This window comes from Marmota marmota, unplaced genomic scaffold, assembly GCF_001458135.2.
Source record: "Marmota marmota marmota unplaced genomic scaffold, marMar, whole genome shotgun sequence".
NCBI classification, from domain to species: domain Eukaryota; kingdom Metazoa; phylum Chordata; class Mammalia; order Rodentia; family Sciuridae; genus Marmota; species Marmota marmota.
Window position 1 is genome coordinate 5432202 of NW_025999863.1, and position 13293 is coordinate 5445494.

Below are 13293 nucleotides of genomic sequence, written 5' to 3' on the forward strand. Positions count from 1 at the left end.
TCCTCTGCCTCAACCTCCCAAGTCACTGTGATTACATGCCTGCATGGTCACCTTGCCATGCTGCTCAGAGCAGTACACAAATTAAATTTTCTAAATCATTTACTTCTGGAATTTTCCATTGAACATTTTGGATGGTGGTTGACCATAGCTAACAAAAACCATGGAAATGAAGCCCTTGGATAAAGGGGGGTGGGGAATGGACTATAATGTTTTGAAAATGAGTATAAAAAGGGAAAGAATCAAACTCTTAGCTTTCCACTATGAAGCTACCTTGGAGTAACCAAATAGTATATAAGGGAATAATATTGTAAAGAAAGAACTCATGCTAATAAGTGAGGAAGAAATGCAAAAGAGGTCATTCTTTTGCAACTCCCAATGAGTTGATCCTCAGTGGCTGTTAGTTTTTGTTTTTTTGGTTTTTGTTTTTTAATTTTTTTGGTACCAGGGATTGAATTCAGGGGCATTTAATCACTGAGCCACATCCCCAGCCCTTTTTTGTTTTTTATTTTGAGACACGGCCTCATTGAATTGCTAAAGCTGGCTTTGAACTTGCAATCCTTCCCCATCAGTCTCATAAGCTGCTGGGATTTCAGGTGTGCTTGGTTGTTTTTTTAATCATTATGAACTTACGGATTTAAACAGTTGCGCCTCACTTCATTAGAGTCGCCCTTGCTGATGCCCTCATCAAGCCAACGGGATGCTCTTCAGGTTGGCACCTATTGAAGCCACTCTAATAACCTTGGGAAAGTTTTCTTTGCTCTCTGGCACCACCGGAGAACAAAACAAAACCCTTGTTGCCTCCTTAGCATGGGCAAGGTCCCTTGGATTCCCAGCACTCCAAAGCAAAAGAAAAACCTTGTTCACGGAGTAAGAGGAACTGAAGGTGAATCTGAGCTCTCTGCAGACCACGGATTTCTGATGTGTCCTGTAAGACTGTGCCATCCTGTGGTTGAGGATAGGTGACAGGGAGAAGGAACTTTACCTGGGTGAGGAGAAGAGGTGTCATGATCTTAGACCTCTTTAATTATGTCTTTTTTACCCCAACTGGATTCCTAACACCTTTCATGTTCATGGTAGAAAATGAGACCCTTTTCTGTCCCACCGCATCCCAGGCTGAGGCTCGAGTCAGAAAGGAGAGAGGGAGGCTGTTGGCTACTCCCGACTGCCTGTGAAGCCCTCGGAAGCCACTTTCAGCCCCTTCACTATTTCAAGGACCTCCTAGAAACTCCAGAGCACCCCTCGCCCACGTCTGGAATGCCCAGCTTCCCCAGAGAGGCCATACCTGCCTCTCCACGTGCTCCCCGCCCCCAGCCTGAGGGCGGACGCTCCTGGTTGGTGCTTCAAAGGGCATCTGTACCCACTGGCTGCCGCCTTGCTCCACCCCTCTCCCCAGGCTCCAAATCCAGCTGCTCTGTGTCCCGTTAGTTTCACCCCCTGCCTCCCACCTCCCGCATCATCCCTGCACCTCACCCTGCTGCTCTCCTGCCCCACGCCCCCAGCTTTGAATAATTGATCTCTTTCCCCACACAGAAGCCTGCTGGGTTTCCTCTGCCCTGAAGCATCAGAAAGCATTACTTGATGCCAGGGAGGTGCACCAAGCCTGACCCTCCCTCTGCCTTTCTCAGTTAATAGCAACTCTGTCCTTCCAGGCATGCGGGCCAACAGCACCAGGATCACTCCGGGGCTCTCTTTCTCTTTCCCCTGTTTAAATATACCGGCAAATCTCCTGGGCTCCATTTTGATTTCTCACCCCCAGCCATTTCTCACCACCTCCCAGGCTCCCACCTTGGTCCAGCCCCCATCATTGTATGTCTGGACCGGTGAAGTCACCTCCTCCCTCATCACCTAGATTCCATGTTTCACCCCCACGTGTCAGCCAGAAGGAGTCTTATCATCTAAGCCTTATCATGTTTCCATGGCTCCCACCAATAATTGGTAAAAGCCTAAGTCCCTCCAGTGCCCTGTAAGGATCTGCCCCATCACCTCCCTGCCTTCTCTCTTCCCTCTCTACTCCTTACTCTCTACTCCAGTCACCCAGGCCTCCTTGCTTTTCCTCCAACAGTCACACACATATCTGCCTCAGGATCTTTGCACTGGCAAGTTTCTCTCCTGGGAATGTTCTTGAACTTTCACACCTTCACCTCCCTGCTCAAATGCCCTATTCTCAGTGAGATCTGGTCGCTCTATTTTACATCTTTTCATACATACTTTCTCCCATGCGTATCTCCCTCCTTGGGTTAATTTTTCTCCTTAGTGTTTATCACCATGTAACATGCAGTACATTTCCCTAACTTATCTTGTCTGTTGCTTTTTCTACACAGCAACTGTGCAACTGTGTCAGCTCCATTAGGGTAAAGACCTTTGTCTCCAGGTGCTTGGAACGGGGCCTGGTGGCACAGCGAAGGTGCTTCATCAGTGTTAGATGGATGAATGAATGAATGAAAGCATGCACTGCTGTTAAACATGAGATGGCTTGAAAGCAGGAGGAAATAGGGGTTTGGTGAAAGAACTTGCCAATCACTGCTTCCATTCCCCCCTTGGCTCTGCCTCAGAATCTCTAGACTCAGATCATCTTCCCAAGGTTGTCTCCGGTGGATCTGCTGCCTTCAGAAGCCGAGGTAGCGCCGGTCCTTCCCGTAGCCTGGGAACAGCCCGAAAATGCGCCTAGGGGACCTCCACAGCTGTCGTCGGATTTGCCACCAGGGGGCGCCTCTGTCCCTGCTATACGGGGGGGGGGGCGGGGGGCGGACCCTGTGAATGCGCGTGAGAAAGAATCGTCCAAGGAAACAAACAGCAAAACGTCATATCTTGTTTTTTCTTATCATCATAAAAATAACTACTGAACTTCTAAAGAGAATAGCATTCATCATATAAAATTAGGGAATTCTGAAGAAGTTAAAAAATCCCTGTATCACTCCTAGAAACTCAGGATCACCTCTACCAAGATTTTACGTTGCTTGTTGTCATTTGCATAGCCAAAACTTTTATTTTGGAGAATTTTTAACAACAAAAAGTAGAGAAATGTACTTACTGCTACTAAGCAGTCTCTTAAAAATGCTTAAATGCTCAATTTTATATTACGTATATTTTGCCACAGTGAAAAACAACAGAGAAGAGGTTTTAAGAATGAACATCGTGTGCCCATTTCTTAGCTTCAACAATAACCGACTCAATTTTGTGCCAGGCGTGGTGGAGCTCACCTGTCATTCCAGCAACTGGGGGAGGCAGAGGCAGGAGAATGGCAAGTGACCAGCCTGGGCAATTTAGTAAGACTCTATCTCAAAATAAAAATAGGAAAGGACTGCAGGTATAGCTCAATGGTAGAGCACCCCTGGGCTAAATCCTCAGTACCACTTAAATAAATAAATAAAAAGGACTGGAGATGTGACTCAGGAATGGAGTGCACCCTGGGTCCAGTCACCAGTACCGTGCACAAAAAGGTACTCATAATAGCATAAATGTAGTTTTAAAACAGTATTTATTCAGTAAATGTGCGCATTTTCTCATTTTCAACTGTCTCATCAATGCTCTAATTCACTTTGTTATTGTGTTTGCCCGCCAGGGCTGTCATGATCAAACACCACAGACGGCGAGCCTCAGATAACAGAAATGAATTTTTTCATAGTTCTGGGAATTCTAAGAGCAGCAGTGCTCCCTTCTGATGAGCACTTGGTCTCAGCACGCAGGTGGCCATGTCCTCACTGTCCTCTTCATGGGGCCTCCCTGGGTGCTGACTCAGAGAAAGATCTTTGCTCTGTTTTGTTTTTGCTGGGGATCAGACCCAGGGCCTCCTGCAAACTAGGCAGAGGCTCTACCAAGGAGCTGCCTCCCCAGCCCTGGTGTCTCTTCTTATAAGGTCACTAATCCTATGAGATTAGGGACTCCACCCTTATGGCCTCCTTTAGCCTCCTTAGAGGCCCAGTCTCTGCATACAGTCACCTCTCCTGGGGGACTGGCTCCAGGACTCCTGTGCCCCCACCCCCTGCTTTATATAATAATCCTCTGATGCTGAGGTCCCTTACGTAAAATGACATAGTGTGTGCATAGAGCCTACACAAGCCTCCTGTAGACTTTAAATCACCTCCAGATGATTTATAATGCTGGAAATAGTTGTTGCACTGTGTTGTTCAGAGAGAAGAGGAAAAGTCTATACAGGTTCCCTACAGACACATGGTTTTCCCTGAGTACTTTGAAAGTTGGTTGAATGCAGGGGCTGGGGTTGTGGCTCGCCTAGCACTTGTGAGTCCCTGGGTTCAATCCTCAGCACCATATAAAAGTAAATAAACAAAATAAAGGTTCTGTGTACAACTAAAAAATAAATATTAAAAAAAAAAAAAGAAAGAAAGTTGGGCTGGGGCTGTAGCTCAGTGGTAGAGCGCTTGCCTAGCATGTGTGAGGCCCTGGGTTCGATCCTCAGCATCACATAAAAATAAATAAAAAATAAAGGTCCATTAACAACTAAAAATAAATAAATAAATAAAAAGAAAGTTGGTTGAATCCATGGGTGCAGAACCCACCAATACGGAGGGCTTTGTACAGCTGATATTGGGCGCTAGGGTTTCAATATGTGAATTTGAGGGGAATAGAGACTCCAAGCGCATAACACTGTTTTATGTTCTGGAGATCCTTTGACTCAGAATCACAAGGTATCTAGCCATGGCACTTAGCTGAGATGCCTTTTAAATCTCTTCTAACCTAAAAATTCTCTCCTCACCTTTTTTCCATTGTTAAAGAAATCAGGTTTGGTGTTGAGCGAGAGGCAGCCTTCACAGTGGCTGTGTTCCTCATGATCCAGTTCCACAAGACCACCCTCAGGGACTGTATAGCCACAGGTGGCAGTGGAGGGCCTCCTTCCACGGCAGGGGCGGTACAAGGACCACTAGCTTCTAGTGGAGGCCCAGCTCTGGGCGGGTGTGGTTTCAACAGCCAGACCACATGGCCACAGGCCCAGCCTCAGTGGGGCTGGCCTTCTAGCACATGACACTGTGGGGGCCCTGCCCATGGGGCCTTTCTCTAGCCATCAGGATTTCCAGATAGATGACCCCTCAGGACCCCAGGGCAGGACCAATGAACAAGCCAGGCCCCTTCCCAGAGGCCCTTCTCCCCAGTAAAAGGGATTTGGATGTCAAAAAAAAAAAATCAGATTTGTCCTATAGCATCTCTCAGTCTGGATGTAGCTAGCTGCATCCCTGTGGTGCCCCCTTCATAGGGGACAGACAATTGTTGAAAGGTGGGAAATGAAGTTAAGGAAATAACTATATAAAATGGGCCCAGTGTGCTGACTTATAAAAGTGCGCTGACTTATAAAAACCTTCTCTTATAAAAACTGGTTTACCTGCCTGGCTTAAGCCCATGGGATATGTTACATTCCTCAGCAAACTACCTGTTATCTGCAGAGGAACTGCAGGCCTGAAATCCTGATATAAGAAGAATACAAGTTGCCCTGAAGGGAGGGAGGGTGTGTTTGTGTGTGTGTGTGTGTGTGTGTGTGTGGTGTGTGTGTGTGTCCCATACAAAGACCAGATCCTGAGTCGGGTGTGGTGGCACATGCCTGTAATTCCAGCTGCTCAGGAGGCTGAGGAAAGAGGATCCCCAGTTAAAAGCCAGCCTCAGCAACAGTGAGGCCCTATGGCCATCTACCCTAGCTGGCGACCTATGCTGGGTTCACAAATCTGACTATTCCAATAACTTAAGACAAGGGTGAGAGAAAGCACACAAACACACAGAGGTACCTTTTCAAACTCCGGAGTGGCTCTCCAACCTTGTGGAAAGAGAGTGCGACTGGAATTCTTTATTTTTACACAGGGGACACACAAGGGGAGTTTCCATGGGACAGTCTATCCCTAAAAGGGCAAACGGGTAGGATTTCAAAGGAACAGGTGAGTGTAGCTCAACCCCAACAGGTGACCTCCACTCTCGGAGCCACGCCTCATTATCCCTGCGGGAGTAAAAGTCCAATGTATTGCGGGGTGCAATAACTGCTCAGTATCCCTTTACTCAGGACTTAAAGGTGTGTACATAGCTCCTGTCCAGTGCGGCTCCCGACAAGATCCTTTCTCAAAATAAAGTACAAAATAGGACTAGGGCTGCAGCTCAGTGGTCGAGTGCCCCTGAGTTCAATCCCAGGTACCAAAAACAAACAAACATAAAAAAAAAAAAGACCAGATCCTGGAATTCAGGGAGATAAGGATGATTCCCGCTAATCATAAAATCTGTAAAATAGGTTCCAGTTAGAACCAGTCAGAATAGACCTAAGGGACCTGAAATTGTCATGCCGAGGGAGTACTCAAAAGCCTGATGTCATCCTGCTGGATTCAGTCAAAAGTCAAAAGGTGGAACTGAGCCAGGCATGGTGGTCCACACCTGAAATCCCAGCAGCTGGGGAGGCTGAGGCAGGAGGATAGCGAGTTCAAAGCCAGACTCAGCAACTTAGTGAGGCCCTGATACTTAGCAAAACCCTGTCTCAAAATAAAAAGGGCTGGGGATGTGCCTTATGGTTAATCCCTAGTCCAAAAAAAAAAAAAAAAAAAGGACTCTCTACAATCTTCCTTGAGACTCCAATAAAACTGAATGACAGGAGAGCTATGCTGTCCCTCTTCTAAGAGGACCCACTTTCTCACTTGAGAGTGACCCCTTTCTCTTTGGTCCTGATAAACTCATGCCTGTTACTCTGAGTGACATATATGAAATCCTTCTGACTTGATCACAAGAATCAGGGCTTAAGGGGGTGGGGGTGGGGGGTTGTCATGCCGTCTCAGTTTCCAGGAAGGCCGCGGACCTGTAACACCCTATCTCCTAAAACTTGGTACAGAATTCTAGATCAATAGCCAGTAAAAATATGATCTGAGCCACAAATAGAGCCGTGAATATAAAAATTTTCTCGTAGTCACTTTGATTTAAAAGGTAAAAAGCATGAAATTAATCATAATCATTTCATTTTAATCCATCACACCCTAAATTTGATCATTCAAATATGTGATCAATATTTTTTTAATTAGCCAAATAGTTTACTTTTTTAAAAAACAATTTTTCCTGATCTGATAATAATGTGATATTTATTTTACATTTATAGCATATAGAAATTTGGACTGACCACCTTTCCAAGTGCTTGCACCACAGCCACATTTGACCCGTAGCCACAGTTATGGACATATTTTGGACATTGGGCATTCGAAATATTTTTTTTCAGATTCAGGTTTGTTTCTCAGCAAAACAACTTCATTACTACTGGTTTGTTTTTTATTAAGAGTCATTGACTGCCTGGCTGCATTTTTTTTTTCATGGATCTTTGATAAATATCATTCCCTTCCCCTTTAAATGTAAATATAAGAATCACATATACTGTTCAGTTATTTTATTTTATTTTGATATGGGGGAGGGTGTCTTGCTTATGTTGCCCAGGTTGGCCTGGCCTCAAACCATCCTCCTTCCTCAGCCTCCCAAGTAGCTGGGACTACAGGTGATCCAGGTGTATCCAGGAAAACAGTACATGAGATTTTTCACTCATTTGTGTCTCTCACCAGTCTCTTTCCTCATAAACATGCTTTTAAAAAAATGTCACTGGATACACAGTCAGTTTTTTGTTTTTTGTTTTAATTCCTGTTAAATACACCCAGTATATTGTCCCAGATCCAATTTCGACGTACGTTGTATCTCCTGGCTGTCTCCCACGATGGGGCATTTAGGTTGTTTTCAGGGTGTCATTAACACAAGTCAGTGGAGTCCTTGCCCAGTAGTAGAGTCCTTGTCCAGCATGTACAAGGACTGTTACATCCCTGGCACCAAAAGAAAAGAGAAAAAATAAAAATAGAAAAGCAAGAAAGGGCCTGGCACAGTGCCCAATCCTGTAATCCCAGTGGCTCTGGAGGTTGAGGCCGGAGAATCGAAAATTCAAAGCCAGCCTCAGCAACTTAGTGAGGCCTTCAGCAATGTTGTGAGACCTTGTCTCAAAATTAAAAAAAAAAAAATAATAATAATAAAAATAAAATAAAAAAGCTGGGGATGTAGCTCAGTGGTTCAGCATCCCTGGGTTCAAATCCCAGTTCCCCCCACCAAAAAGAAAGCAAGAAAGGAAAGAAAAAACATCGATAAATTCACTTGCCAAAAAAAAAAAAAAAATCAAAGTCAGAAGACAAATGACAAACTGAAAGAGAAAATGTTTGCAGTTCATATCACAAAGAATTAAATCACAAAAGAAAAACAAAACAAAAAAAAGAGTTCATCACCTCATAAAGAGATTCTAGACATCATAAGGAAAGGAACATACCAGAGCTGGGGAGAGGGCTCAGTGCAGCGCACTCACCCGCAGGCAGCAGGCCCCGGGTTCCATTCTCAGCCCCGCAAAAGAAAAGAAATAAAAATAAAAATCGGCCAAAAGAAGTATTCATGGCCATTAAACATTTGAAAAGGTAATCTTACACTCTGATGAAAATTAAAACTAGGTGAGATGTCATTTTCCACCTATCAGATTGGCAAGAGTTCAAAAGTTTAAATAACAAAAAAGAAAAGAATCCAAAAGTTTAAGAAAACAATGTGTTGGCAATGGTGAGGGGAAATCAGCCAACTCACAGTGCTGGAGTGACCGGCGCCCACGGAGGGCAGTTTGGTGACATTCACCCGACTTTGACCTAGTGATTCCACTTTGGGGAACTTACTGTATAGGTATAAATGTACACGTGTAAAATAACAGCCTGCGAGATTATTCATTTCTGCGTGGTTTCCAGGAGGAAAAGATGAGGAACAAAGCAAGCAACCCTCAACAGGGACTGGCAAAATTAAGCACGGTACAAACATAAAATGGGTAGTGTGCTGCTATCAAAAAACGAGGAGCACGGGCAGGGGCCAGAGCTGGGTGGTAGAGTGTTTGCCTAGCATGTGCAAGACACTGGCTTCTAGTACCACAAAAAAAGAAAGAAAGAAAAATAATAACTACCAAGGACACTGGTACAGAGTGATTTGAAAAGAGCTTTGATATTTATGTCAAGTGAAAAAAGATGCAAAACGGTGCTTGGGGCTGCCGTGTGGCCCAGTGGGAGAGCGCCTTGTGGCAGGCACAGGGCCCTGGCCATTCCCACCGCCCCGATGCAAACGAACAATGAGTACAACATTCTACAACCCGTGTAAAACTGGGGGATATTGCTGATAACTCTCTAAAATAAACTCAAGGTGGAGAGAGAAGGAACTTTTTTTTCTTTTTGTTGTACTGGGGATTGGGCCCAGAGATGCTCTATCACTGAGCTATACTCCCAGTCCTTTTAATTTTTTTTTATTTTGAGGCAGGGTCCCACTAAGTTGCCCAGGCTGGCCTCAAACTTAGATCCTCCTCCTATCTCAGTCTCCCAAATAGTTGGGACTACTGGTGAGTGCCACTGTGCCTAGCTGAGAAGGAACTACTTTTTTTTTTTTTTTTTGCTACCAGGGATTGAACTCAGGATCCTGTAACCACTGGTCCACATCCCCAGCCCATTTTATTTTTAGATGGGGTTTCATCAAATTGCTCAGGGCCTCACTAAGTTACTGACGCTGGCTTTTGAACTTGCAATCTTCCTGCTTCAGCCTCATAAAATACTGAGATTTACAAGTGTGCACCCCTGTTCCCAGTCCTTCCCGCTATTTTAAAACTGAAAATGATTGCACATACAGAACAAACAAAACCCTTGAAAGTGATTATGAATAAAATATTCTTGAAATTGGGCGTGATGAATCATGTCTGTAATCCCAGTGACTCAGGAGGCTGAGGCAGAAGGATCACAAGTTCATGGCTAGCCTCAGCAAATTTAGAGAGATTCTGTCTCAAAACAAAAAATAAAAAGGACTGGGGATGTAGCTCAGTGGTAAAGTGCCCTTGGGATCAATCAATGTATACACACACACATACACTCACACATATTCTTGAATAATATTTTGTGTAGATACATGATTAGAGTAAGGCAACTTCTCTTACTATACTTTTTAGAGTTTGGGGGTTTGGAGATATGCAAATGTATTACTCATGCAAAGCTCTCACACAAAACAACAACAAGCTGTAAAAAACATTCGGTGGTTTGGAACTTGGTTCAAACCTTGACCCTTAAAGACTGTATGTGATTTTGGCCAAATGCCTGAACATCTCAGATGCTTACTTTCTCTTGTTCTTTACAAAAAGGGAAGAAGGACCTCTCTCTTTTCCAGAGCTGATCTGAGGATGACACAAATAGATTGTGCAAGTGTCTGCTGGTGTAAACGTTCACTACTATAGTTGTCATTACTTCCTTGGTGACTTAGTTCTGTTTGCCTGCTGTGTACAAGATGCCAGGCTGGGGGCTGGGGCTGGGGCTCAGTGGCAGAGCACTTGCCGAGCTTGTGTGAGGCACGGGGTTCGATCCTCAGCACCACGTTAAATAAATAAATAAATAAAGACATGCTGTCCATTTACAACTATTAAAAAAAGAAAAAAAAAAAAGATGCCAGGCTGGGAGGAAGCATGGGCCCAGACACTGGGTGGAAGAGGGCAGAAGCTGCTCATCCTTTTCTGAGTCCTAAGTTTAGATGTTCAGGTTCTGAGTCATATTTTCTGCCTTGAGTCTCTGAACTCTCTCCTCTAGGGCTGCCCTTTCCTGGTGACCTGCATGTGAGCAGAGGGCAGCAGGAAATACCATGCTCGGTTGCCAGGGACAGTGAAAGCCATTTCCTGGGCAGAGTGTCTGAATAAATACCCCCAGTGGTCTTACAGCCTCCTCTGAAATCTTACAGCCTCCTCTGACATGTGTGTCAGGCCAGAGTGCAATACCCCCCCAACCCTACTACTGGGGAATAAACCCAGGGATACTGTACCATTGAGCTATACTCCAGCCCTTTTAATTTTTATCTATCTATCTATCTATCTATCTATCTATCTATCTATCTATCTATTTACCTTTGGTACCAGGGATTGAACCCAGGGGCACTTAACCATTGAACCACATCCCCCACCCCTTTTTTTTTTTTGAGAGAGGATCTCCCTAAGTTGCTTAGGGTCTCACTAAATTTCTAAGGCTGGTTTTGAATCCACAATCTTCCTGCCTCAGCCTCCTGAGCTGCTGGGATTACAAGTGTGCACCATCATAGACAGAGTCTCATTAAGTTGCCAGGCTGGTCTTGAACTAGAGATCATCCCGATTCAACCGCCCAAGTCAATGGAATCACAGGTGTGGGCCACCATTCCTGGCCAGAGTATATTTTTTACACTCTTTCCTACACCTGGATCACCTATTACCTAGATTCTTTGTCTGGATACCTCCCAGGAGACCGTCAGCCTTGGGGCCCTTCTCCAGCTCCAAGAAGCCTTACCTGGTGAAATCATTTCCTTTTCTCGTGGGTTTCCCCCAGAACAGGACTGATCATCCTGGATTCAAATTATGTGGTTAAAAGGATCAAAATTAATGGTGCTAATAAGGGACAAAGGAACATCGAGTGCCACTTGGTATCAGGCACTGAGAAGGACACAGCCAAAAACACCTCATGGGAACCTGCTGGGGAACCCCAGACAGATGCATAGTGAGGGGTACTCTACAACTAGCCGGTGTGTGCATTCCAGAGACGTCAGTGTCCTGAAGGACAAAGGAGAACCAAGGGACATGACAACAAAATGCAACCTGTGATCCCTGGATGGGATCCTGAAGAGAAAAACACAGTTGTCAAAGGACATAATTGGACATGGATGGAACTGGAATGTGAACTGTAGATTAGATAAGAGTACAAGGTCAGGGTTACATTTCCTGAAGCTTCTGACTGTACTATGGTTATGTAAGAGTGCCCCTTAGTAAGGGGCAAAAGGCACACAATCCATGTGCAATACACCCACAAGTGGTTCAGACATGATGTCAGTGTGTTTTCTCTTTCCATGCATGTCATATGTAGGTATGTAGGTATGACATATAATCTGTGCATGTATTTACATATGTATGCACATCATATATATTTGTATGTTTCTCTGTATATATGACTCTTAAAGGTTCTACTACCTCAACATTATCACATCAGGGATGAAGCTTCTCACACTGAATCTCTGGAAGAAACACCCAATCACATCCAAACCACAGCAGCATGTCTTGCAACCACAACTCCTTACCTGATGGTGTTGATGGTGTTGGTGGTGGAGTCTGTGAGGGTTAATGTTTATGTATTGACTTGGCTGAGCTAAGGGATGCCAAGATAGCCAGGATACTTTTATTTCTGGGTATGTCTGGGAGAGTGTTTCTGGAATAGATTAGTATTTGTATCAGTAGACTGAGAAAAGGAGATCTGTCCTCACCAATGTGGGTGGGCACCATCCAACCATTGAGGGCTACATAGAACAAAAAGATGAAGAAAGGGAAAATTCTCTCTCTCTCTCTCTCTCTCTCTCTCTCTCTCTCAGCTGAGACATCCATCTTCTCTTGTCCTCAGTCATTAGAGCTCCTTATTCTCAGGCCTTCAGACTTGGACTGAATTATACCACCTGCTTTACTGACTCTGAAGCTTGCAGATGGCAGATGGTGGGCCTTCTTGGGCCCCATAATTATATGGTACTTTGGTTCAGATGAGTGTTCCCCAAAGGTCTATAGATAAAGATCTTATCCCCATGATGATGGTAATGGCTGTCCCTGTGGACCTTTAAGAGGTAGAATCAGGAGACTGTGAGTGCTGCTCAATGGTAGAACACTCACTTGGCATGTGCAAGGTTCTAATTTCCATCCCCAGCACCCCAAACAACAATAACAGTAGTATTTATTATATCGTAGTTTCTATGGGTCAGGACTTTGGGATTGGCTTAGATGAGTGGTTCTGGCTTGAGGTCTCATGTGGCTACTGATGGATGTCAGGTGAGACTGTGGTCATTCATACGTTTGGTGTTGGAGGACTACTTCCCAAACTGCTCACTCACGTGACTGACAAGTTGTTGGTTGTTGGGTGTGACCCTCAGTCTCTTCCTTGCATAGGTCCCTCCAAAGGACTGCTTGAGCATCCTCACAAAATGGTGGCTGCCTCTCTCCAGAGCAAGTAATCCAAGCAAGATCAAGATAGAAGTCATAGGTTTTTTCCCCCGGCCTAACTTCAGAAGTCACATGTCCCAGTGGTGGTGCATGTCTGTAGTCCCAGTGGCTCAGGAGGCTCAGGCAGGAGGATCATAAGTTCAAAGCCAGCCTCAGAAACTTCCTGAGGCCTTAAACATCTTAGCAAGACTGTGTCTCAAAATAAAACATAAAAAGGGCTGAGGACTTGGCTCAGGGGTTGAGTGCCCCTGGGTTCAATCCCTGGTACCAAGCCAAAAAAAAAAAAAAAAAAAAAAAAAAA